The sequence below is a fragment of the Adiantum capillus-veneris genome, chromosome 15 (genome assembly GCF_014529385.1).
Source record: "Adiantum capillus-veneris isolate H3 chromosome 15, ASM1452938v2, whole genome shotgun sequence".
NCBI lineage: Eukaryota > Viridiplantae > Streptophyta > Polypodiopsida > Polypodiales > Pteridaceae > Adiantum > Adiantum capillus-veneris.
The window spans coordinates 126,709,639-126,736,312 of NC_140945.1; positions in this window are offsets into that span (position 1 = coordinate 126,709,639).

The window sequence follows — 26,674 nt, forward strand, 5'->3', positions numbered from 1 at the left end:
GCCAAACACTAATCACATTCATTGTATTAACCTTATCTATTCTTTTGATAATATAGAACAATAAGAAGTAGTGATGCATTCAAATCCTCACACTGAGAACTCCATCAACGCTCTTTGTCTACTTTTCTTCTCCCTCACACTCTGCACACACCATGCACTCTTCAATTGGTATCAAAGCCGATGGTTGTAGTGTACTCCTTTCCTGACGTTTCCCTCTTCCTGATGAGCTTCACACTGAGAACTATTCAAGAGAGAGTCACTTCCATGCTATCTATGGAAAATTGAGCTCAAGAGTTTTTGGAAGAATCTATTAAGAGCCATGACATGTGCCTAAAAAGCTTAGAAAGAAGTTGGATCCCAAATCACACAAATACATCTTAATTGCCTATGGTGCAGATGGAGAGATGGGTTATGTCTCTGGCACCCAGAATCTCAGAAAGTTATTTGCAACTCATAAGTGATCTTTAATGAATCAAAGATGCACATACAACTTGGGAAGAGGTTGAGTCGATGTCGATCTTGAAATGTTCATGACATGCCTCTTCTACTAGTGGACAGAGGTTTCACTATCAGGAAATCAATGTTGCAATTTGAAATGCTACAATCTACTTACTTCTTCTTTACCCAAATCTATCAAAAAACCTCAAATCTCAAGCTCTACATAAGCCTAAATTGCATCTTCAACCTCAGAATTTATGCACACAACTTTGAGCACCTATCATACCTTCAAAAGTGCATCATACTTGCACATTGCACAAATTCGAAAACCTAAAATTTCTTATATATAGCTAGTCTAAGCTGAATATTAGAAAAATGTTAAGGAATTGCAAAAACTTTCTCCTACAAAGTTGTAAATCACTTCAAAATGAAGGGGTACCATGGACAAAATTTTCATATCTACAATCTATGAGGAGAAAATTGATTTGCAAGGGAGCGTTGTTGTGCACACATAGTTTTTAGGGAACCTTCACCTACACACTATCTTCCACACTCTCTTTTGAGTTTCCAAAAGAGCATACATTAGTCTCAATTGAGTTCATAGGCTCCCATTGCATTCTCCCAAAGCTTCCAAGATTTCTTGATCTCTCCACCACCAAGAGAAAGCAAGTTATTGCCTCAAAGCTCTTGACATTTCCATGCTCCCTGCCATCAACGTGCACTCTGATACCAATTGAACAGTGTGTGAGTGTGGTTCATATGTGGAGAGAGAGAGAGAGAGAGAGAGAGAGAGAGAGAGAGAGAGAGAGAGAGAGAGAGAGAGAGAGAGAACACATAGAGTCGATGGAGAAACCTCTCAGTAGAAGTAAACAAGAGTGCTCCTTATTGCTTGTATATTTATGTTGAAAAAGGTGAATCAATGGGTGGATGGATACAGTGCCAAGTCTGAGGTAAGGAACGACGCCTTTACCCCAAAATTTGGAAGCATATGCAAACCCTCTTTTATAAGTCCTTTGGTTTCACTAGAGCCTTAGGAATGTTCCGTAGCATTCCTTTTAGCTTATCTCTTCCTTTTGGAATAATAAACCTTTTCTCGTAGAAAATAGCTATATGCTACACTCTGCTTTCTAACTCATTTAATCAATCAACTCCCACTCTTTTCCCTAAATGGCCAATTTAAGCTATGAGAGATGCCTTTTTTATCAGTCAAAACCTAAAGCCGCTCTCTGTTGTAGGTAGGCCTTTGTCATGCTAAGCCACCATTGGCTATGAACAACAATGTGTGCTTGTTCAAACTATATCTACCTTCTCCTACAGCATGAGCTGTTGTTTTTTATCCAACATTTCCAATCATGCTCCAAGGTTCTGGTGCTTTTGGCTCTTTGGGTGGATAATATGCTGGACTAGCCACATATCCACTTGTCTCTTTGTAATATGTAGGCATAGGCACTAAGGCTTGCTCCTCCAATTCCTCTATAGTGGGTGCATACCTAATGCCCACCGGTCTTGCTCTTGGCAGAGGTGCTTGTTGGCCCAAAAATGGTTGTGGATGTTCGACCCCTGCTGGTCCTGGCATATTTCCTGTTGTATACCTAGGCATTGGTGGTAATTGAGGAGGTTCTACCTAGGTTGGTGGGGCATACTATCTCTCTCTCACATATCCCTTGTTGTAGTAACACTCTTACGTCCCATGATTAGTCCATTTTTGCTGGACGGCACACCACTTGGGTTGCTTAGCTTGGGACTTAGCAGATGGGCCTATCCTTTGGGAACTTCTTCAATAAGTTTCTGCTGACTTACAACTACTTTGCTCTTTTGTGCTAATTTTGTACACTTTTATCCACTTTGCTATGATGACGAATCATCATTTAAATCCTTATAGTCACCTTCCTTGTAGACAACACAGTTTTCTAGATATAGAGCTTCTTTGGTCAACTCATTCAGTGTTGTGCTCCTCTTCACATGTAGACACTTTTGAAGGCTTGCATTCCTCAGTCCTTGGCTAAATATCAACATGAGTCTAGACTTTGTTAGTAACTCTTCCACATGGCAAAATTTTACATAGCGGTTCAGGCTTAAGTCCACTTTTCTTATGAAATCTCCTTCTTTTTGCTTGAATTTATGGATTTGCAAGAACGTATTATGAGCTATCTCTCTTTGAGAGAATTCCTTAATAAACTCGTCAAATACCTCCTCCATGGACTCAAAATCTCTACGTTCAACGGAATCAAACCAGGTGGCAGAATCCTTCTCTAGAGTTAACCCAAAACCTGTGAGCTACATGGGAAAGTCAAGGATGTCCTCAGCTTTAATGACATGCACAAATGCTGCCACATGATCCCATGGATCCCTATTTCTAGAACATTTTTCAGTTGAACTTGAGAAGGCCTGATCCTCTAGTGATTCATCATTCTAAACATAGGATCTCCCATTCCTCCTCTATGAGCTCTTTTTGGCCTATGATAGGGTACATGTTCCTCCCCCAGGGGTGCTCCTAATGCATAATTCTTGATTGGTCTAGCAAGTTGTCATTCCTCTGCTTGGACCCTTTCTTCTCGTTCTTGTTCTCGATGTGGTGCTTTAGTTTGTGTTGGATTTGGAATTCTCTTTCTACTCTCATCCTGTTATTGTTGATGGAGTGGTGATTTTGACGGTGCTTCTAGCCCTGACATGGCCTGATATCACCCTCTTTCATGTTCAGGTATGGTGTTGCAAACTACTCAAACCATGCTTGAAATGATAGCGACGATGTTTGTGAGTTATGGGGGTTTGGCAATGGCTATATATGTGATTGCGATGTGGTGTCATAATCATCCAAAAAGGGATTTATAGACTTTCTAGGGGTTTTTATGGCCTTTTGCTGCTCTTCCAAAGCCTGCACCAAAAGTTCTAGAGTTATCAACAAAAATAATATGGGTTCTAGTTACAAAATCATACAAAACCAGGTACAAGACTTTTTCTATGCTAAATTTGTTCACATGGGGTTCCATGCACCGTAGTAAGAGGTGACTCTTCCCTCCTTGTGCTTGTTAATCCCAATATTTTCCTGAATTGAAGCCATTCTCTCTACTCTCTTGTCATGAATGTAGAAGGCTCCAGAAAGAGTGAGTTTAGGAGGTAATTCTCGAGTCTCCATAACCATCTTCCCATTTTCTATGTTGTCTCCATACTGATTGTATTTTTTTAGGCCTTTGATGATGAGATAGTGGTTTCCCTTCTCATTGCAAAAACTATCACCATCGTCAGTTACCATGATTACTGCCAATCCTCTCACTATCTGTTCTTCAATACAGATGCATTATCGTCCTTGAACATCAGCATACATTAGGGTTCCATGGCCATTTGTTCCCTTTAGGAAGATTGCCGTGTATTTTGGTATGTTTAAGGGTTTTTGGGAGGTGCTACCCGCCATAGTCTTTTGCTGTTGGAAACCTCCAAGTTGTTGGTTAGCCATCCACTGATATGATCCTTCAGAAGAGGTATCAATATCACTACCCTCTTCTATGATTGGTGATAGCGAATCTATTCTTTCTTGGTTTACATTCTCTTTAATCGACACTAAGCTAACCAGATCTCCTACCACTCTTCGGTCCCTTTGAAGACACCTACTAGATCTCAAATTCATCAAATCTTTTGCACACACAACTATCAATCCAAACCTCTTACCTTAAAAGTATGCTTTAATTGCTCTTTGCTCTGATCCGCTTTCCAACCACTTTCTCAACTTGTAAAGTACTTTGCACTCCAAAATGATCATCAACTTGCAGGATCTCTGGTTTTGGCTATTTGTACAAAATTTGACTCTGCAATTCTTTGCCAAACTAGTGATTCTCACTTAAGTACTCTACGGTGTTGGCCAATATAACTAGAGGGTTAATCTCAACCAAACATCTGTATATAAGGACTTGATTCCCTCTATGCACTAGTGTGAAAGGATAAATAATTTCCTAGCGTCACAAGGAAGGCTCTGGCTGGTTAAAATCTTAGGCTGGCCCCTATCTATTCTTGGAGACTGCATACACATATGATGTCTCTAAGCTTAGAATTTGCCCAAACTTCAAGTTTAGAATCTCCTTGATATGCTCTATTCACCCAAAGTTCTGCTTTGTGATTTTGACATCCCTTGGCAGATCTATCCCTGCTCATTCTGTCTTAGTTGCTACTATCAACTTCTCTGGGAGATTATCTAAGACAAAGATGCTCCAAATTAGGTACTGGCTCAAGATGGGTGTCTGTGGTTGGATGGTCTAAACTCTATGAGCTTACTCCAGTCCAACCCGGTTTTGACCTAGTTGGTTGTCTCCACTCCATATCAAATATACGGCTGGATACTCAATGGTTGAGTCATAGTTTATCGTCAATCGTGGAAGACTGTCTGTAAGTGGTTAGGGGAAAGCACCTCACTCTTACTGCTGCACATTTGCTTACTCTAATGTAGCATTGTAAGCATTGACAAGGTTGACACTATCCTTAAGATATATTCCTTGCATCCATCTAGCATATTCAAAAGGATAATTTTTGAACTTAATAAGATACCGTCTGATAATCTTACCATGTTGTAGTACCTTGTCCTCATGCCAAAGGATAGCTTCGGGTTGTCGCACCTCTTCTTGGTCTTTGATTTATGGACGGTCTTCAATAATTAGTTCTCTTGGTGGCTCTCCTTTGTAGGGATTAAGTAGGCTCACATGAAAGGCATTTTGTATGATCCAATGGTTGGGCAACTTGAGTTGATAAGCCATGTCATTGATTGTCTTCAAGATGACTATAGTATCTTTTTGCTAGTTTAGCATAATACTTTAGATGGACCGTAGGATTTTTGCCCGTCGTTTGCCTCAATCGAGCCTTGGGAAATTAAAGTAACACCCAATCATTTTCTTTGAACGTTAAGGCCCTTCTGTGCTTATCTGCAGAGCAACCTTTCACCTTTGTTGAGAGGTGGATATAACCTCCTCAATATTTTGGAAAGGTTTTTGTAGGTCACGGCTATACTCATCAGTATGCAAAGATGTTCCCATGTACTTTAAGTAGCAAGGGACTTTTAGGTCTTCCCTCTATAATTTCAAAAGGTGCCTTCCTGTAGTAGTATGGACTGTATTATTGTACGCATACTCTACAAGGAGTAAGTACTTCTCCCATTGTGAGCATTGATCTACTTCTGTAACATAAGTCTTTAGTAGATCAAGAATCGTAGGGTTGGCTATCTCACTTTGGCCATCCGTTTGTGGGTGATAGGCCAAAGAGAAATTCAATCTTGTACCTAGCTTTTCAAAGAGACCTTTCTAGAAATTATTGGTCAATCTAGGATCTCTATCTGACAAGATGGATGTTGGCAATCCATGGTGTTTGAAAATTTGAGATATGAAGAGAGTTGCCATTTGATGTGTCGTAATAGTCTTCCTGACAGGAATAAATTGTGCTTGCTTGCTAAATCTATAGAGTATTTTCCATATTCTCGTATTCTTATGGATAGATTTTTGGGTAATCCAAAGATAAAATCCATGGATATACTCTCCCATGGTGAGTTAGAGATTGGCAATTGCTGGAGTAATCCAGGTTGCTTCCCTCTATAATACTTGGTCTTTTGGCATACCACACATTTTGAAACATACTCTTATATGTCCACTTCCATGGTAGGCCAATAGAAGTACGTCTCTAAACCTCAAAGAGTAGGTTGAATACCTCTATGTCCCGCATAGGGAGGAGCATGGGATTCATACATGACTTCCTCACGAAGGGATTGGGTAACATATATCATCACTCTTCTTGCTTATCATCCATAATAGCATAGTAATGAAGATGTAGAATATGGAAAGCTTAAGCATTGAAGCATGGCTCTTGGTTGGATTTGCATTCCATAGACAATTGTGTTGGTGTAGGCTCTCAACAAGCATGGAGAAGGAGATGGAGATCTTGCACTTTGCACCCCACATAATGAGTGTGTGTGTGTGTGTGTGTGTGTGGTGGTGGTGGTGGTGGGGGGGGAGTATAGCCCCCAAGCTAGAGAGGTATTCCATAGAGCTTAAAAAACCACACTTCAGCTCATAATGTGAGTCAAATCTATGAGGTGAAACATAGGTCAGAAAAGGTGATCATATTCAGAAAGAAAGGTAGGAACGCTAGCATAGAGTCCTTAGGCTCAGAGGTGATGATGTTCCAATGTGACGCTAAAATAACTTTCCATGCATGGCTCAAAGGTTGAACAAGAGTGAGCATGCCTTAGAGGCATGAGATCTTGCCATTCAAAGGTTGGCCCACACATGTCTTGGGCACACTTAGAGGTTGGTAGCAGTTGTGGAAATCAATTATGCATATAGTGTTGAGTTTGTTCCTTTTCTAACCATTTAAGTAGACTTGATCAATATAACCTAATCGTTTGCAGAATGTGCATTTTTATACTTTGCCTTTGGTGATAAAGGATTTTGAAGAAGAGACGATATTAGCTACCGTTTTTCTAAGTTCATCTAAGCGACTGGAATTCATCTCTTTGATGGGCATCTCTCTGCCAACCTTTAGTGTTGTGACAGTCTCCATGAACTTGTCTTCTTTGCTAAGACTGTTCAAAAGTACAACTTTCTTATCATCATCATCCAGTGATCATTCAACTGTAGCTAGCTACTCAAACAGTAGGCTTAAAAAATCTAACTACTTTTTAAGAGTGTCCAGCTGATATTGTAGCTTGTACATCTTATAAAAAAAATTTGAATTCTTCATGTTACCTTCAAAAGTTGTCTCAAGAATTTGCCAAACTTGCTTTACTCCCTTGCTCGGATCGAGGTGGCAAAGAAGATTGTCGGCAGTTAAACATAAGCCAATAAATGCTAAAGTAGATCATTCTTTTGGATTTATTGAAAATGTTGAGTGGCGTCGCCTTGAACTAGTTCGGATTCGTCGATAGTATCGATTTTCCATAATCCTTCTCGCACCATCAATAGTTGGTTCTTTGTCTTCCATAAGGAGAATCTGGTGGATGCTAATTATGTACTTGGAAAGCCCAATGTAGGCCATCCTGAGCAACCACTTTTATTTGAATAAAAATATTGAACTTTAAGGTCTCTGTACCATAACTAGAGAGAGAAAAAACATTACAGAAGGAGAAAATGGTTGTATAAATATGTGCATAAAGCACAAATTGCCAATGATAAAGTGTTAAAGCTCAACGCAAATGGGTGCACATGGTTTTGGAGGCCAAAGCCTTGTGTAATACGTGCCAAAAAGGGCAGCTGGTTATGGGTGCAAATAGCACCATTAGGTAGCTTTGAAGCTTGCGAAAGATGAAAGGAGAGCTCAAGGCTCCAGAGGAGGGTGCTCCCCCCTTGATTGGAGCACCTCTCGAGGGCTTGAAGCTCTCAAGCAATAGAGAAAGGGTAGAGGTTCAAGCCTTTAGGTGATGAAAGATTCCTTGCTTAATGTAAAGGCTTTACTATAGTAATCATGCTCTAATCATGGCGTTTTTTTCCTTTAGAAGGCTCCCAATTAAAAGTGGGGAAAAATGGATAGATAGGATAATTATCCAAATCAATAGGATTTTAATTTTGAATAGCTTGTAAATAATGACTAGCTTTAAAGTAGAATAAGGTAAGGATCCTTTAAATTATAAATCAACGCATAAGGTGATTCAAACCTATGAGGTGAAACATAGCTCAAAAAAGATGATCATATTCGGAAAGAAAGGTAGGATTGCTAGCAAAGACTCCTTAGGCTCAGAGGTGATGATGTTCCAATGTGATGCTAAAATAACTTTCCATGCATGGCTCAAAGTCTGAACAAGAGCCTTATGAGTTTAGATTTTGATAGATTTTGGAGTGCAATTGGTTAGTTGGTTGTGATTGTTGTTGCCTCGGGTTTTGTTGTGGAACATGAGTAGACGAGTAGAACCAATTGATAGGCACTAACAATAGCTCAGCTTGGGACTTGATGACTATTGGGAAGATGCAAGTTGTGTCCCGTAGCATTCCCTACACAACCAAGGGCTACTAAAGAGGGTAATTGAAATGAGCAAAAGGGTTGCAGCTTAACCTAATCCTTAACCTACTTTGATGTTTGCAGATTTTCATTCAGCCTAGTAACATCGACCATTTAGTCTCTAGACCGTGCACCCAGCTTTGAGACACCCATATTATTCTCAATCAAGCGTAGTCAATTTTCCTTTATTTCTCATAGAACACTCTATACAAGAGTGGTAGCACATACATGAGAAAGGGTAGAGCTTCAAGCCTTTAGGTGATGAAAGCTTCCTCGCTTAATGTAAAGGAAAAAAATGCCATGATTAGAGCATGATTACTATAGTAAAGCATTTTAGAAGTCTCCCAATTAAAATTGGGGCAGATTGGATAGATAGGATAATTATCCAAATCAATAGGATTTCAATTTTGAATTGCTTATAAATAATGATTATCTTTGAAATAGAATAAGGTAAGGATACTTTAAATTATAAATCCTATTGTGATACCATGGTGGGAATAAGCCATAGGGGGTGGGGATTGGAAGAAGAAGAAGAAGAGAGAGAGAGAGAGAGAGAGAGAGAGAGAGAGAGAGAGAGAGAGAGAGAGAGAGAGAGAGAGAGAGAGAGAGAGAGAGAGAGAGAGAGAAAGAGAGAATGACTCAAGACAATGAGCAACACTTGCATGATACTGTCTGGAACAATCATGTTTACATAGATGGTGCAGATTTGCATCGCTAGATGCTTTTTCCCCAGCTTCCGTAATTTTCAAAAAAAGCCGTACACTGTTACCACATGGCACTGGTGCCAGATTTAGGATTTTTCAGTCACTTAGGGTTTCAGCCAATAGTTAGGGTTTCTGCAAAAATAGGGTTTCTAGAAATTAGGGTTTCTGAAAATGAGGGTTTATGGCTTTTGTCAATTTTGCAGGCGTAATCACGATCGATTACAATGCTTTCAAGAGGGGGGTATGTCACAAAGTGATGACGTGGCTATCGACAGCAGAAACATTAATTTTTGCCAAAAAAACCCTGATTTCCTGCAAACCCTAAAATCTGCCAGAAACTTTGACTTGGAGTGTCCAAGTCTGTTACAGTGATGGAAGCTTCCTCACTTAATGTAGAGTAAAAAAATGCCATGCTTACTATACTAAAGCCTTCTACAAATCTCCCAATTCAAATTGAGGAAAAATGGATTTAAATCTTGAATAGTTTATAGATAATGATTGGGGCAAAATGGATAGATAGGATAATTGTCCAATCCAATAGGATTGAAAGCTTGAATAATTTATAAATAATGACTGGCTTTAAAATAGAATAAGGTAAGGTTCTCCTAAATCATAAATCATGACGTGTATATATGATGGTGGGAATCGGGGGTTTTGGGGCGGGGGCGGGGGGGGGAGAGAGAGAGAGACTCATTTCGACTCAAGGCTCTTGGTAGTTCTACTTGCACATTGAAAATGGGTTGCAAATTGGCCAGTAGAAGTTTCACAATGGTGTAGCACGAGAGAAAGAAAAGGGCAAGGAGAGGTAGAGCACTTTCACAAATGCTAGAGAGATGGCGGCGCTCAGTTTTCTTACGCCTCCTCCTCTTTATAATATTATGAGTTTAGGCCTTATGAGGTTTATCAAATCTCGATTGAGTAATCACACGAATTCGATTGCTGTGGGGAATCGGCGCACTGGATTCCTCTAGTCTAAATTTGCATGCTCGTATTTGTAGATGCCCACCGAGGTGTAATAAAACGTGTGTACACCAAGAGGGTTCCAAAATTAAAAGCCTAATCTAATGGACTTGTCCGGGCATGTGAACAAGCTCACAAAATTGCCAATTTACTAAACTTCCTACCTCAGGATTGGCTCTTGAAGTCGATGTAGCATGTCCACGTAGGCCACATGCATCTGATAGTGACATCACACGTCTTCAAAAGAGGAGACCTCTCTAATAACAAATTATTTGCAAGAAATATGTAATTTTGTATGCAATATACAAGTGTGGGAGGCTTCTACGCGACGTAAATGCAACCGCAAATCGTGGGCTAAAACTTATCTCTCTAATCATCACCTCCTTGAGCTCTCAAGCATACAGAAGGTGTCGGCAAACCTAGGCTCTTGACACCGTATCAAGGTGTGACAAGAGAAGTGGTGGCACATACATCACCCCGAGTTGTGGAGTGACGGACGGTTGTCCAAGGCCGAGAAAGAGAGAGAGGGGGAGGAGAGGGACTTTATCGTAGCAGGGACAATCCCAAGATCTATCCTTGAACTCAAGACAGCTTCCTCCTACCCACCCATGCACTAAAGGTGAACGCTAAGTTCTAACTCAAAGCAATAAAGAAAGAAGACCCAATTGAAGCTATAGCATCCTGCAGAGAAATACCGGATCAAGAATCGATTCCCATCCAATGCTCTGAGCCGCCCTCCCTGCACAGACTTTTCCGAAAGCCAATTTGTTATGGTGGAGATTGGGAGGGGGGTGCGCCAGGCCTCTGAGGCAGTGGTTCTATAGTAGCATATTTTTTTGGCAAATATGTTTTCCAGAAGAAGATCCTGGAGATTGATGAGAACATACAAGTTTATTGCTTACTATGCATCACTCTTGTGAAGCTAGGTTGCATCATACGTTATTTGTGAAACATTTTAAACCTGAATAACTATCGTATAATATGTTTAGTCATATTATTCAAAGGTATTATACATTGCAAAGTCATTATTTTTCAATATCTCGTATATGTTCTTACATATCAATCAATAAACTAATCGATCAATATAAATCGGTTTAAAAACTCCTAGATTTAAACCAATTAAGCATCTCCCACCTTCTCTAAGTGATAAGGTTAACCCAAGAAGTGAAAGGTGTAGAGCTTAATTTTTTGAAAAAATCCATGAAATTGATCTTTTTTTGGAATCCTAAATAGGTTGCTTAATTATAGCTTGAATATAGGATACAATAGTTCTAGTCTTTGTGGAAAAAAATGCCTTGTGTTCACACACACCGCTAGCACATGTATGGTAACAAAGAGACCCTAAAGACATAAACATGGAGGTAAGAACTAAAGCTCAAACACAACCAAGTTATGCTTAAATTCACCAATGACTTCTCTTCCGTGGGAGGTAAGAGCCATTGGCTCAAGTACAACTAGTGAATTTTAAAGTCAGATACCATCTATGCTCACTTAGAATTGGCTCAAAAACAACTAAGAAAGCCCTATTTTATGTGCTAACTACAAATAGAGTCAACCTGGGGCTAAGAGTATCATCTCATAACAACCAAGAGGTTTGTTTATTGTGCTTTCTTTGTCCAACTAGAAGAAAGAGCAAAGGTTCAAAACAACCAAGTACAACAAGACAAGCTTACAAGAAGTAAGAGAAATTGCTCAAACAACCAAGAGAGAAACTACTACATTGTTGTTATGATTCATACTTATTAGGCTAACTAAATTTATACCCTAATTCAAAAATGTAACTAAATTTTACTAGCCTAATCCATGACACCCTAAACCTATTTGATTGGGAGGTTTTTTCCCCGTGCATTGTATATATGCCCATCACTCTAGCACTAACTTATCTTTCTATGTGCCCACTAAGAAATACGCTCTTTGTTGTGTGCCTTGAGTTTCTTCATCTTCTCCAAGATGTGTGTGAGTCCCTCTAACCCTAATTCCATTAATTGGTATCAAAGCAGGTTGCATCCTCTCAGACGTAGTTGACAACATTGTCAGCACCCCTTGCTCACTTTCTCCGAATTGAACTACCCAATGTGGGCTTACAAGATGATGCATGTTCTTGTGTCAAAAAGGGCGTTTGGAATGTTATGCAGAGCATTGATGTGCATCTGCCTTTTGTGATACAAGCTCTGTTGAGGATGTTGCAGGTTCTGGCACATCTATTACTGCTAGAGTTGTTTTGCCTACATCTCAGCAATCTTGTTTGCGATGTTAGAGATGCACACGCTCATGCATTGATTGCATTATCTGTGAATCAAACTATTACTCCTCACATTCGCTCAACAAAAATAAAAAAGATAGGCTTGAGATACTCTGGCTAGTCGTTATACAAGTCGAAATGAGGCTAAATTTGCATTCTTGCGTAAAGAGCTAGAGTCAGATATTATGCAAGTGGAAGATGAAATGGACACTTTTCTTGTCGGTACAAGGATATCAATGAGCAACTCATTGATATCCTTGAAGGTGAATTTATTCCTTGAAGTTCACCTTGCAAAAAAGAGCAACTCATTTTTGCAGGTGAAGTTATTGCTCATAGTTCACTTGTGCAGACTGTTCTCAATCAGTTGCGCCTAGAATTTTGCTAGTACTTGGAGGCTTATGATCCAAGGAAACCCTTAGGTTGCCAAGTTTGATGCATTATGCACATTGCTATTACAATAATCACTTTCAAGAAAGAACATTGTGTAGTTGAATAGGTTTTTGTTGCTACTCAAAGAAGAGGTGGTATTAGCAATGTTGCCACTTCTTGTGGTTCTTCGATGAGTAGTAGATCACCTATGACTACTGCTTCTATTGGAAATAACAACTTGTCTAGGAATTCTGATGAAAAAGGAAAAAAGAAGATGCATTGCCATTATTGCAAGACCAAGCCAAGCTTACAAGAAGTAAGAGAAATTGCTTCTCTTCCGTGGGAGGTAAGAGCCATTGGCTCAAGCACATCTCAACAATCTTGTTGCTAGAGTTGTTTTGCCTACATCTCAGCAATCTTCTTGGGATGTTAGAGATGCACACGCTCATGCATTGATTGCATTATCTGTGAATCAAACTATTACTTAGGAGGCTAACTAACTTTCTACCTTAAGGCACAAATGTAACTAAATTTTACTAGCCTAATCCATGGAACCCAAACCTATTTGATTGGGAGGTTTTTCCCCCGTGCATTGTATATATGCCCATCACTCTAGCGCTAACTTATCTTTCTACTTTCCCACTAAGCAATACGATCTTTGTTGTGTGCCTTGAGTTTCTTCACCTTCTCCAAGATGTGTGTGCATCCCTCTAACCCTAATTCCAACAATTGGTATCAAAGTAGGTTGCATCCTATCAAATGTAGTTGACAGCATTGCCAACACCCCCTGCTCACTTTCTCCGAATCGAACTACCCAATGTGGGCTTACAAAAGATGATGCATGTTCTTGTGTCAAAGGGAGTCTAGAATGTTATGCAGAGCATTGATGTGCATCTGCCTTTTCTGGATACAGGCTCTGTTGAGGATGTTGCAGGTTCTAGCACGTCTGTTAGTGCTAGAGTTGTTTTGCCTACATCTCAGCAATCTTGTTTGGGATGTTAGAGATGCACACGCTCATGCATTGATTGCATTATCTGTGAATCAAACTGTTACTTCTCACATTCGGTCAGCAAAAGTCAATAAGATAGGCTTGAGATACTTTGGCTAGTCATTATACAAGTCGCAATGAGGCTAAATTTGCATTGTTGCGTAAAGAGCTAGAGTCAGATATTATGCATGTGGAAGATGAAATGGACACTTTTCTTGCTGGTACAAGGATATCAATGAGCAACTCATTGATATCCTTGAAGGTGAAGTTATTCCTTGAAGTTGACCTTGCAAAAAAGAGCAACTCATTTTTGCAGGTGAAGTTATTGCTCGCAGTTATTGCTAGAATTTTGCTAGTACTTGGAGACTTATGATCCAGGGAAACCCTCAGGTTGCCAAATTTGGTGCATTATGCACATTGCTATTACAATAATCACTTTCAAGAAAGAACATTGTGTAGTTGAATAGGTTTTTGTTGCTACTCAAAGAAGAGGTGGTATTAGCAATGTCACCACTTCTTGTGTTTCTTCTATGAGTAGTAGATCACCTATGACTACTGCTTCTATTGGAAATAACAACTTGTCTGGGAATTCTGATGCAAAAAAGAAAAAAGAAGATGCATTTCCATTATTGCAAGACTAATGATCACTTGTTAAAGCAATGTCCTAAGTTTAAGGCAAAAGAAGCCAAGAAGAAAGAGTCTGGTTCTAATACTAGTATAGCTATTGTAGAATCTTCTATGTGATACTTAGTGTAGAGTGTACTTATGATCCTTTTGTCCATGATGCATGTATGTCAATTGTTGCAGAGTCACATGTTTGGTACTTCGATAGTGGTCTACAAAGCACATTACTCCGCATCATGATTTTTTTGCCTCTCTCGATGCTATTGCTCACAAGACTACGATCACTTGTGCCAACAATGCCTCTTATCTGGTCAAGGGAGTTGGAAATATTGTGTGAACTACTAGAAATGGTAGTTCTTTCATACTTGTTGATGCACTTTATATACCAGGAATAAAAAAGAGCCTTATGTTTGTATTTGCAATTGCAAGACTTGGTCTTGTTGTCAAGTTTGTGGATGACAAATGTATAGTTCATGATCTCGATTTTGCCAATGCAATTGTGGATTCAAAGGCTGTTTTAGATGCCAAACTTTGGCATGCACATTCTGGGCATCTGAATTTTGCTAGTTTTTTGTGTTTGTAGAAATTTGATATGGTTCTTCTTTGCCACCTCTTGAATCACCTTCTATGTTTGTGAAGATTGTATTTTGGGTAAGATGCAACATGTGATGTTTCCCTAGGATGGTTCAATAAGGGCGACATGGAGATTACAACTTATTTATAGATGTCTTTGTGGGCCTATGCAATTACATATACTTGATACTTTCATTGATGATTACTCCCCACATGCATGGGTGTATCTGCTTAAAGCTAATTCCAAAGTGTTTATGTGTGTCAAGAAATTTTTGGTTATGGCTGAAAATGTCTTTAAATATCCTATGGGAAACCTTCGTTTAGATCGGAGAGGAGTATATGTCTCATTAATCTAATGCATTTCTAGCTAGTCATGGGATGAAACACCAATGTACAATGTTATATATCATAACATAATGGTGTCGTTGAAAGAAAAATTAGGTCACTTATGGAGATGGCATGAAGTATGGTCAACAGTCAAGCTTTACCACATTTTTTTTGGCTTGAGTCTATTATGTGTGCTACTTATGTACTTAACAGGTGTCCTACCAAAGCTTTGAAGTCTATGACTCCTTGTGAAGCATGGCATGATAAGACTTGCCATCTATTGATGACTTACATGTCTTCGGCTGGATGTTTAGCTTATGCTTTGGTGACACAAAAGTGGCACAAAAATTTGGATGATAAGGCTATCAAATGTATGTGTATTTGTGGAAGATTCTATTCAACCTTTGGCATCATCTACGAGATACAATAATGTAAACTCATATGACATTTATGACACTCTATTGCCTCCTTTTAATGGTGGAAACTTGAATGTAAGTTCCAATGAGGCAAATGTACAACCTATGGGGGGTTTTGAAAATGTTACAAATCAGCCTATTACTTGTAATGAAATGGATAATTATTTCTTTATTATAGTAGCTAACGCGTGGAGAAAAACATAATTGAGCTATGGACTATGCAAAAGGAAAACATGTTTATGAATATTTCATTAAAGTGCTCATTATGAGCTATGGTCATTTTATGTTCAGGACAGACATTTTGCAATCATTTTGAGCATTCAAGAAATCTATAAATAAATAAGTTTTGTGGTAATGGATTTCATGCTTGGCAATCCAAGGCAAAATGCCATCTCGTGATGAAGGATTTATGGAGCACTATAAGTCCACTAGGAGAGCCTGAGACAACTGAGATTAAGAAGAAGGATGGGCATGCTTATGGAATCATAATAACCTCACTCTCAATAAAAATTTGAACTAGGAAGAAGGATAGGCATGCTTATGGAATCCTAATAACCTCTCTCAATAGTGACTATCACCACTATTTGGATGGTTGCACCTACTTACTAAGCTTGGATGCCCGCTTGAGATCAATTCTCTGAGTAGATTCACTAATATGCGAGCTTATGGGAGGTTGAAGCCTTGCTTAAGTGGAAAAATAGAGCCTATTATATGTGCTAACTACAATGGACACTTTTCATGTTGGTATCAAGGATATCAACAATGAGTTGATATCCTTGAAGGTTGAAGCCTTGCTTAAGTGGAAAAATAGAGACTATTATATGTGCTAACTACAGTGGACACTTTTCATGTTGGTATCAAGGATATCAATGAGTTGATATCCTTGAAGGTGAAGCTATTCCTTGAAGTTCACTGTGCAAAAATGAGCAATTCATTTTTGCAGGTGAAGTTATTGCTCAAAGTTCACTTGTGCAGACTGTTCTCCATGGGTTGCTAGAAGTTTTCTAGTACTTGGAGAATTATGACCCCAGGAAACCCTCAGGTTGCCAAATTTGATGCATTATGCACATTGCTATTACAATAATCACTTTCAAGAAAGAACAATGTGTAGTTGAATAGGCTTTTGTTGCTACTCAAGGAGGAGGTGGTATTAGCAATGGAGTCACTTCTGGTGGTTCTTCTATGAGTAGTAGATCATCGACGTCTACTGCTTCTATTGGTAGCAACAACTTGTCTAGGAATTCTAATGAAAAGAAGATGCATTGCCCTTATTGCAAGGTTAATGATCACTTGATAAAGAAATGTCCTAAGTTGAAGGCAAAAGAATCCAAGAAGAAAGAGGCTAGATCTACTACTAGTGTAGCTATTGTAGAATCTTCTATGGGGTATTTAGTATAGAGTGTACTTATGATCCTTCTGTCCATGATTCATGTATGTCAATTGTTGTAGAGTCATGTTTGGTACTTTGATAGTGGTGCCACAAAGAACATAACTTTGCATTGTGATTTGTTTGCCTCTCTTGAGGCTATTTCTCACAAGTATACGATCACTTGTGCCAACAATGCCTCTTATCTGGTCAAGCGAGTTGGAAAGATTGTGTTAACTACTGCAAAGTGTAGTTCTTTCATACTTGTCGATGCACTTTATGTATCAACGATAAAAGAGAACCTTACGTTTGTATCTGTAGTTGCAAGACTTGGTCTTTGTGGATGACAAATGTATAGTTCATGATCCCAATTTTGGTGATGAAATTGTTGCATTGGCATTTTGTGTTGTGGGCTATATAAGCTCACTTTGTATGACAAGTGTGGGTAGAATTTTGCCGATGAGTTGCGGATTCAAAGGCTGTTTCAAATGCCAAACTTTGCATGCACATAATGGGCATTTGAATTTTGGCCTATTTTTTGTGTCTGCAAAAATTTGATATGGTTCTTGTTTGCCACCTCTTGAAGCACCTTCTAAGAATGCTTGTGAAGGCTGTATTTGATGTTTCCAAAGTATGGTTCAATAAGGGCGACATGGAGATTACAACTTATGCATAGTGATTTTTGTGGGTCTATGCGATTTATCTATACTTGAGATTTTCATTGATGATTACTCCATTCATGCACTTGCATGTTCTCTTCCCCTCTCCCTCTTTCTCTCTGCCTCTCTTGTGGATTCTACGTGTGCATGATTGTTCAGGTATGTGGATCTATTGGTTTTCTCGTTGACTGCGTGCTATTTGTGTATTTCGTAGGCCCTCTACGCTCCTAGCTATTACAATGGTATCAGAGCTATGGTAGGAAATCAAGAGGCCATCAATTGAGAGGGAAGTTTAATTAGAAGAAGAAGGCAGAGAAGGATTATAGAGTTTAGTATAGTTTAATAAAATCAGGAGAAGAAGAGAAGATCTACTAATATATTTCTTCAAATTGAAGAAGGTTGATGGATCTCTCCATTGAAAACTGGAGAAGAATAAGGAAGAATAAAAGCAATTTTAACGGCATATAGACTCACACACATAATAAGCTAGTAGAAGAAGGAGAAGAAGAAGTAAAATGAGTGGAATCAAAGAGAATCTTTGATGTAGGAATTTCCCAATAGACCTCTATCAAATTGATGAGATTTGTCCTTGTGGGAAACTATCCTCAGTAACTTTCATTGCAGCTAGAGAACAGGCCACAACGTGGTAGGCTGTGGCACAACGTCCACACTCGCGAACACAACTCAGCTTGGGCAGTGTGCTGACACATGACTGTCACCTCCAATACCTAGATAGAGTTTTGGATCAACAACAATAGTACGAGGTCATAGAGCTAGTAGCAGCATCGTCCACATGCGATGGTTGACCTCAATAGGTGACATGGGCATTCCACGTTGACAACGGCGAAAAAATGACAACAGCCAATCGATACCCACTCCACAGACACACGCCCTCAACTCACGACCAATAAATGCAACCAATGACCACGTAAGCAACTGGGTTGTTTGATGTAGGGCAAAGAACAAGTAAATTGATGTCCACACTTGCACTGGCATCAACCATTAAGTGCTTAACTACAACAACCCCACGGGTCCACTGTAACATTTAATGGCCTAGAATCTTATGTGTAGCGGAATTTAGCATGAACATAGTGGGCATTTCATTAGAATAAATTCCTAATGAGAATTACAAGAGTGCTTGGGTGGAGAGAGCAACAAAAAGCATAACACCTAGTTAGATAGCATCGACAATACTTTCAAAAGAGAGAGCAATTAAGCTATTGACAACAGTTGAGGACCGGATTTGCATGGAGCCGGTCCCCCCTCCAAAAGGCTTTGTATTATGGTTTCTCCCATTAAGAGAGACATTGTACAATACAATTCTTTGTGTTCCTTCAAGACTAGCTAGTGCAATGAAGATGGAAGCTTCATACACTGAGGCGGTCCAGGGCGGGCAACAAGAGAGGCGACCTCTAAACACCCCTCAAGGCTCCCGTGCTGCTCAATTGGGGCTGGGGCAACCACAAGCACAACACAACAACAAACCCACAGCCAAACCCAAACAAGATAGGGGCACCACCTAGTTATGGTATGCGAACTAGGACGCAAGAGAGATTTTGGCACAACCAAGAAGATGCACCACACAACACACACAAGCAACCTCACACCAAGACACACATGAAATGGACCAGAGAGAGCTAGAGCAAAGGGAAGAGAGAGAGGAAAGGATCTTGCGTAATACCTTATTTGTGACTTGCAAATGGAGATGGTTCATTATGATGCTATCGTAGAACTTGTACAAAACTCACTCAATGCTTAGTGATTGCTAATCATTGCCAAAACACACACACACACTGTCTTAGGGTGTGGGAGACCTCTCACCACAATACCCTCTTACAATGGACAAAAAACTGGCAATGAAAAACACACTAAAACACTTTCTAAAATCAAGATCAACCGATAAAAACTCAAAATACACAAGTCACCTTGAATTCACCAAACCGTATTGCACAAATGGAAGGACTAAGATTTGAACGTCGAATCACGCCTTTGATGCACCAAACCTCAATTTATTGATGATGAAGGAGCATATACAATAGTGGTTTTGAGATTTGTGGAACTCACGCTCTCTCACTTGCAATGTGTAGCTTGAAGGCTTCTCTCACACCAAGAGTGAAGCTCACAAGTGGTTGCTACACCTAAGTCTCTCCTCACGCATAGAGTGTTGGGGTGCTATGTGAGATATTGGAGGTTGTTTTACAAGAAGGAGAGGGGCCTATTTATAGGTTGGAGACCCCTCATTAGGATTATTGGAAATCCTAATTTACAAGCTAACAAATCAGGATTATGATTTTTTTGAATATCAAAACATTGTGGGCCTTCTTTGTCTGCTTGAGTCATGGGTGTGGGCTCAAAAGAGAGCATTATTGATGGTAGATAAGGTGAAAGTAAGTAAGGAGAGAGAGAGAGAGAGAGAGAGAGAGAGAGTTACTATACACATGTCTTGAGGTGAGGTGTCTTTTATGGTTAGGTCAATGGCTATTTTGTGTTAGTATGTTAGTGGTTAGTGTTAGTAATCACTAGAAAGTTAATGATATATTTACAATGGGTAGAATGGGTGGGATGGTTGGAGTAAGATGGTTGAATGAAGTGAGCAAATCCTTGTGATGGTGAAGCTTGAAGAAGTTTTGGACTTACTTGTGTAGGTTCTCAAAATGACCATCGATCTTCTTCTTCGTCTTCTCTTCTTTACGCCACCGCTGCCAAGGTTGATCATCGTGATGAAAATGGTAATTCCGTTGATGAGATCTTTTGATTTGCAGAGGTTAAGCATGGTACACATGCTGAATTTATGTATATATATAAGGAGTAAGATGGAATTGTACTTTGGAGATAATAGAGAGAGGCATAGAGATGGTGTATGTACATGGAGAGCTCATATGAGAGCTATGGGAGTAAGTGGGGAGGTTAATGGTGAAGAAGGTGAGAGAAACCATTGAAGGTGCAGGTTTGAGTGAGGGATTGAGAGAAATGTGTGTGTGTGTGTGTGTGTGTGTGTGTAGAAGTGTGGAAAGAGGTGAGAGAAGACTATGGGCTACTTGTGAAAAAAGTGGGCAGACTGGGGTCCACTCAAAAAATCATAGCTCACCGCTGGTAGCTCCAAAAATCATGAAAACATTTGAGGTGATTATTCAGAGCGTGGGCTACATTTTCTCGTTTGACCACTGCTCCAAATTCGGAGTGGAGATAGGTGCCAAAATTCTCACCAAAAAGCCTGTTTTTATGCTTGCAAAAGTCTTTTAGTGGACCCCTCCTTTGTTGAATTTGTACAATGCATCCAAGAGTGAGCCCCTCCTTTGTCATATCATAATACAAAGCATCCAAGTTGCCCTTGACACATGCATGGAGGAGGATTATTGGTGAATAAAGAAATATATACATGGTGGGACTAGTGTATGGACTATTCATGGACTTTAGCTCAATGAGCACATGGTGTTAGAATAATGAGTAAAAATAATAATAAAAATATGGAGGAGTTATGGATATGGAAAGATATTGGAATCATATGATATGGTCCCTCTTTGAATTATTTTGGGTGAAAGAGGAAAAGGTATGCAAGTAAATAATATAATAAACTTGACCAATGAGTAGAAATCAATTTTTTGTTTTCACGAGGGTGAGGGTGAAAATGTGGGAGTGATTTGTATAAAGGAAAAATATAAGGTTAGAGTATGTACATATTGGCAAAAAATATACTTATGGTGTAAGAGGATGAAAGAAGGTGTACATATGTTTAATAAAACACACACCTAAGTAGAAATATTTAAATAAAATACCAAAATAATTATAAAAAATCCCTATATTTAGGCCATATATACAATGAAATATTTACACACAAAGAGGCCATAATATACTTTTTTTTTTATTTTTTTTATTTTTATTTTTGGCTCACCTAGCCCAGTGACTAGCTAGCTGAGGGTTTTTTAAGAAGATATGGAAAAAGTCCCCTAATTCACACACGCCTATTTACAGTGAAATGGTAGGGATAGCCATAGTGTTTGGGTGATTTCGGTAGGGTGAGGTAGCTTACTATGGCAATTATGGAGAGCCGAAAAACGGCTATCATTAGCCCCCCCCTTAGATAATGGTACATTCATGTACCATTTATCTGATCATACAACATGTATATTATGTAACGTCTGTCTTTGTCTGCTCTTATCTTTGAAGAACCTTTGTTGTATGATTAAAAAACCTTGTGTGATATGGAAGGTTCTCTGAGCCAATAGCAAGATGAAATGAAGTGACGGAGTAAACCTCCTCCATTGAGAAAGTTTCCGTAAGCACCCCCCAGGATCAAAGATCTTGAAATATCTTTCCCAAAGCGAGATGTATAGTATGGAATCACTTACTGATTTCGGTTGAAGAAACTTGTAGATTTTATTGTTGTCCATCATTGCATCTATCACTATGAATGTGATATAAAAGATTGGTTGCTCTTCCTCCTGTGTAAAGTTGATGTATCTGCTACGATCTTCAAGAGCTTGTATGAGCAAATTCCTGAACTGTAGCTCATAAAATTCATTCAACCTGGGTAGGCTCATCAATTCAAAAATTCTATGACCTTCATGATTTAGGAAATCTTGATCCATGCTTCCAACTTCTATTGGAAGATATTGCAGATAGTTTACCACATAAGTAGATAATAGATGAAGGTTTCTATTGCTTCCAACACATTGGAAGAGAATAGATTTTGGTACTGATTGATGAAATATCCACATGTAGCAATCAACAACTTTTTCATCTATGATGAAGACCAGAAGCATCACAATGTGCGACCTCCATACACCAAAGAACCAAATGAAGAAGGTTTGGAAACCTCCGTTCATCACCAAGTATTCATGTCCTCCTCCACTTAAGAAGGTATGGTGCCCTCGATGAAAGGTATATGTGAAGAGAGGAGAAGTTGAGTTTGAAGAGGTGAAACCCAATATGAAGATGATTGGGGCTTCAAAAGCTTGGATTTCCTTGCTAAGAGATTGTCCCATGAATGAAGAGCCACCCACTAAAACACCATTGGAGAGAATGATACCCTTCTGATAGTTTCCTTTTATGATTTTATCTTTTATTACTCTCCCATGTTCTTCATCCCCTTCTAAGCCCCCCCTTTGGCAAGGTTGTAACTCCTCACATTGTACCACCTCAAAGGTTGATGGAATACTGTTTGATTTTGTGAAACATTTGGCTTCTTGCATGATAGGTTCCTCTATGATTAACATACATGGGTCATACCAATGTTTTTCAACATCCTCAAACACTTCTTCAAGATTATCCTCACCTGGATTCAACTCACACTCTTCTACTTTGTTTTGGAGTTGGCATTCCATGTACACAATCATCTCTTTATGATCAATGTGGTCTATGATCTCTCCACCTATGATTTCATCTTCTTCTTCACTCTCTTCTTTTAGACAAGATACACTCTCAGAACATTCCATAAGATCAAGGTTACCTTCAAGGTCTTCATTCTCCATAGAGTCATGTTGCACAAAAGCTTCGTCTGCTCGGACTAGAAATTGATCCTCCACCAAAGGGTTGGATATATCCATTATTGAATCATCAATGCCATTTGAGATATCTTGTGTTGATTTTCGCATGCTTGTGATAAAGGTAGAAGAAAGAGATTCCACAGTTGAATCTTGGCCACCCACTTTAGCACTTGAATAATCAGCTAGCATGTAAGTAACTTCTTCAACATTTGTCGAAGTAGAAGGAGACAAGTATGGCAAAGGAGATGACTCCTTGATAGAAACACTTTCATGGTGGTTGGTTCTTCCAGCATGATGGAAACCATTTTTGATGTAGAAGTACTTGTGAAACTTCCTTCGGGCAATAGTGACCGCTTCTTCAAAGGTAGAGGGTCCACTACAAGTAACCTTAGTCTTTAGGAAAGGATACAAACCCGAAATAAATTGATCCATTTTTACATAATCTGGAAATGTAGAACTAAATCCACATCCTTCCCATTGACGAGAAAAAATATCCTCATAAGCATAGTAGTCTTCACCATGTTGTTGAAGTCTCCGTAGTGAAGCCCATGCTTTCTCCATTGTTGAAACTTTAGAGAATCTGGCCTTCAAAGCTTTGGAAATTTGGGTACATCCATCTTCAATCTGAGAAGACATACTCCAAAACCATTGCTCAGCGTTGCCTCTAAGGCATAGCAATAGAAAATCCCCTTTTTCAATGTCATCCCTTTTACCAAGGATATGACAAACCATTCTAAAATCAGCAAGAAAATCATCAACATCTTCTTCTAGATTTCCGAAGAAGATTGGGATATCATCAAAGGTATAGCGTTTCATAGTCTCTCAATGCTACAACCACACAAAGATTAGTTCCAAACAATCATCAACTAACTACACAAAGTTTTGAAAGGTCTTTCAGCATGAATTCTAGATTCTTATGTGAAAATGTTTTTTTCCTTTCTTATGTTATGTATAATCCGAACCATATTCTAGATCAATTTTTGTTTCCTTGAAATTAAAATCGGTCATACATGTTTCCATGATTCATGAAATCTACTTGATTATGCTGAAATTCAAGCATTCATGGAATACAACAACACTAAGTACACAATCGCTCCTCAGTGGGGGCACCAAAATTGAGGCGGTCCGGGGCGGGCAACAAGAGAGGCGACCTCTAAACACCCCTCAAGGCTCCCGTGCTGCTCAATTGGGGCTGGGGCAACCACAAGCACAACACAACAACAAACCCACAGCCAAACCCAAACAAGATAGGGGCACCACCTAGTTATGGTATGCGAACTAGGACGCAAGAGAGATTTTGGCACAACCAAGAAGATGCACCACACAACACACACAAGCAACCTCACACCAAGACACACATGAAATGGACCAGAGAGAGCTAGAGCAAAGGGAAGAGAGAGAGGAAAGGATCTTGCGTAATACCTTATTTGTGACTTGCAAATGGAGATGGTTCATTATGATGCTATCGTAGAACTTGTACAAAACTCACTCAATGCTTAGTGATTGCTAATCATTGCCAAAACACACACACACACTGTCTTAGGGTGTGGGAGACCTCTCACCACAATACCCTCTTACAATGGACAAAAAACTGGCAATGAAAAACACACTAAAACACTTTCTAAAATCAAGATCAACCGATAAAAACTCAAAATACACAAGTCACCTTGAATTCACCAAACCGTATTGCACAAATGGAAGGACTAAGATTTGAACGTCGAATCACGCCTTTGATGCACCAAACCTCAATTTATTGATGATGAAGGAGCATATACAATAGTGGTTTTGAGATTTGTGGAACTCACGCTCTCTCACTTGCAATGTGTAGCTTGAAGGTTTCTCTCACACCAAGAGTGAAGCTCACAAGTGGTTGCTACACCTAAGTCTCTCCTCACGCATAGAGTGTTGGGGTGCTATGTGAGATATTGGAGGTTGTTTTACAAGAAGGAGAGGGGCCTATTTATAGGTTGGAGACCCCTCATTAGGATTATTGGAAATCCTAATTTACAAGCTAACAAATCAGGATTATGATTTTTTTGAATATCAAAACATTGTGGGCCTTCTTTGTCTGCTTGAGTCATGGGTGTGGGCTCAAAAGAGAGCATTATTGATGGTAGATAAGGTGAAAGTAAGTAAGGAGAGAGAGAGAGAGAGAGAGAGAGAGAGAGAGAGTTACTATACACATGTCTTGAGGTGAGGTGTCTTTTATGGTTAGGTCAATGGCTATTTTGTGTTAGTATGTTAGTGGTTAGTGTTAGTAATCACTAGAAAGTTAATGATATATTTACAATGGGTAGAATGGGTGGGATGGTTGGAGTAAGATGGTTGAATGAAGTGAGCAAATCCTTGTGATGGTGAAGCTTGAAGAAGTTTTGGACTTACTTGTGTAGGTTCTCAAAATGACCATCGATCTTCTTCTTCGTCTTCTCTTCTTTACGCCACCGCTGCCAAGGTTGATCATCGTGATGAAAATGGTAATTCCGTTGATGAGATCTTTTGATTTGCAGAGGTTAAGCATGGTACACATGCTGAATTTATGTATATATATAAGGAGTAAGATGGAATTGTACTTTGGAGATAATAGAGAGAGGCATAGAGATGGTGTATGTACATGGAGAGCTCATATGAGAGCTATGGGAGTAAGTGGGGAGGTTAATGGTGAAGAAGGTGAGAGAAACCATTGAAGGTGCAGGTTTGAGTGAGGGATTGAGAGAAATGTGTGTGTGTGTGTGTGTGTGTAGAAGTGTGGAAAGAGGTGAGAGAAGACTATGGGCTACTTGTGAAAAAAGTGGGCAGACTGGGGTCCACTCAAAAAATCATAGCTCACCGCTGGTAGCTCCAAAAATCATGAAAAAATTTGAGGTGATTATTCAGAGCGTGGGCTACATTTTCTCGTTTGACCACTGCTCCAAATTCGGAGTGGAGATAGGTGCCAAAATTCTCACCAAAAAGCCTGTTTTTATGCTTGCAAAAGTCTTTTAGTGGACCCCTCCTTTGTTGAATTTGTACAATGCATCCAAGAGTGAGCCCCTCCTTTGTCATATCATAATACAAAGCATCCAAGTTGCCCTTGACACATGCATGGAAGAGGATTATTGGTGAATAAAGAAATATATACATGGTGGGACTAGTGTATGGACTATTCATGGACTTTAGCTCAATGAGCACATGGTGTTAGAATAATGAGTAAAAATAATAATAAAAATATGGAGGAGTTATGGATATGGAAAGATATTGGAATCATATGATATGGTCCCTCTTTGAATTATGTTGGGTGAAAGAGGAAAAGGTATGCAAGTAAATAATATAATAAACTTGACCAATGAGTAGAAATCAATTTTTTGTTTTCACGAGGGTGAGGGTGAAAATGTGGGAGTGATTTGTATAAAGGAAAAATATAAGGTTAGAGTATGTACATATTGGCAAAAAATATACTTATGGTGTAAGAGGATGAAAGAAGGTGTACATATGTTTAATAAAACACACACCTAAGTAGAAATATTTAAATAAAATACCAAAATAATTATAAAAAATCCCTATATTTAGGCCATATATAC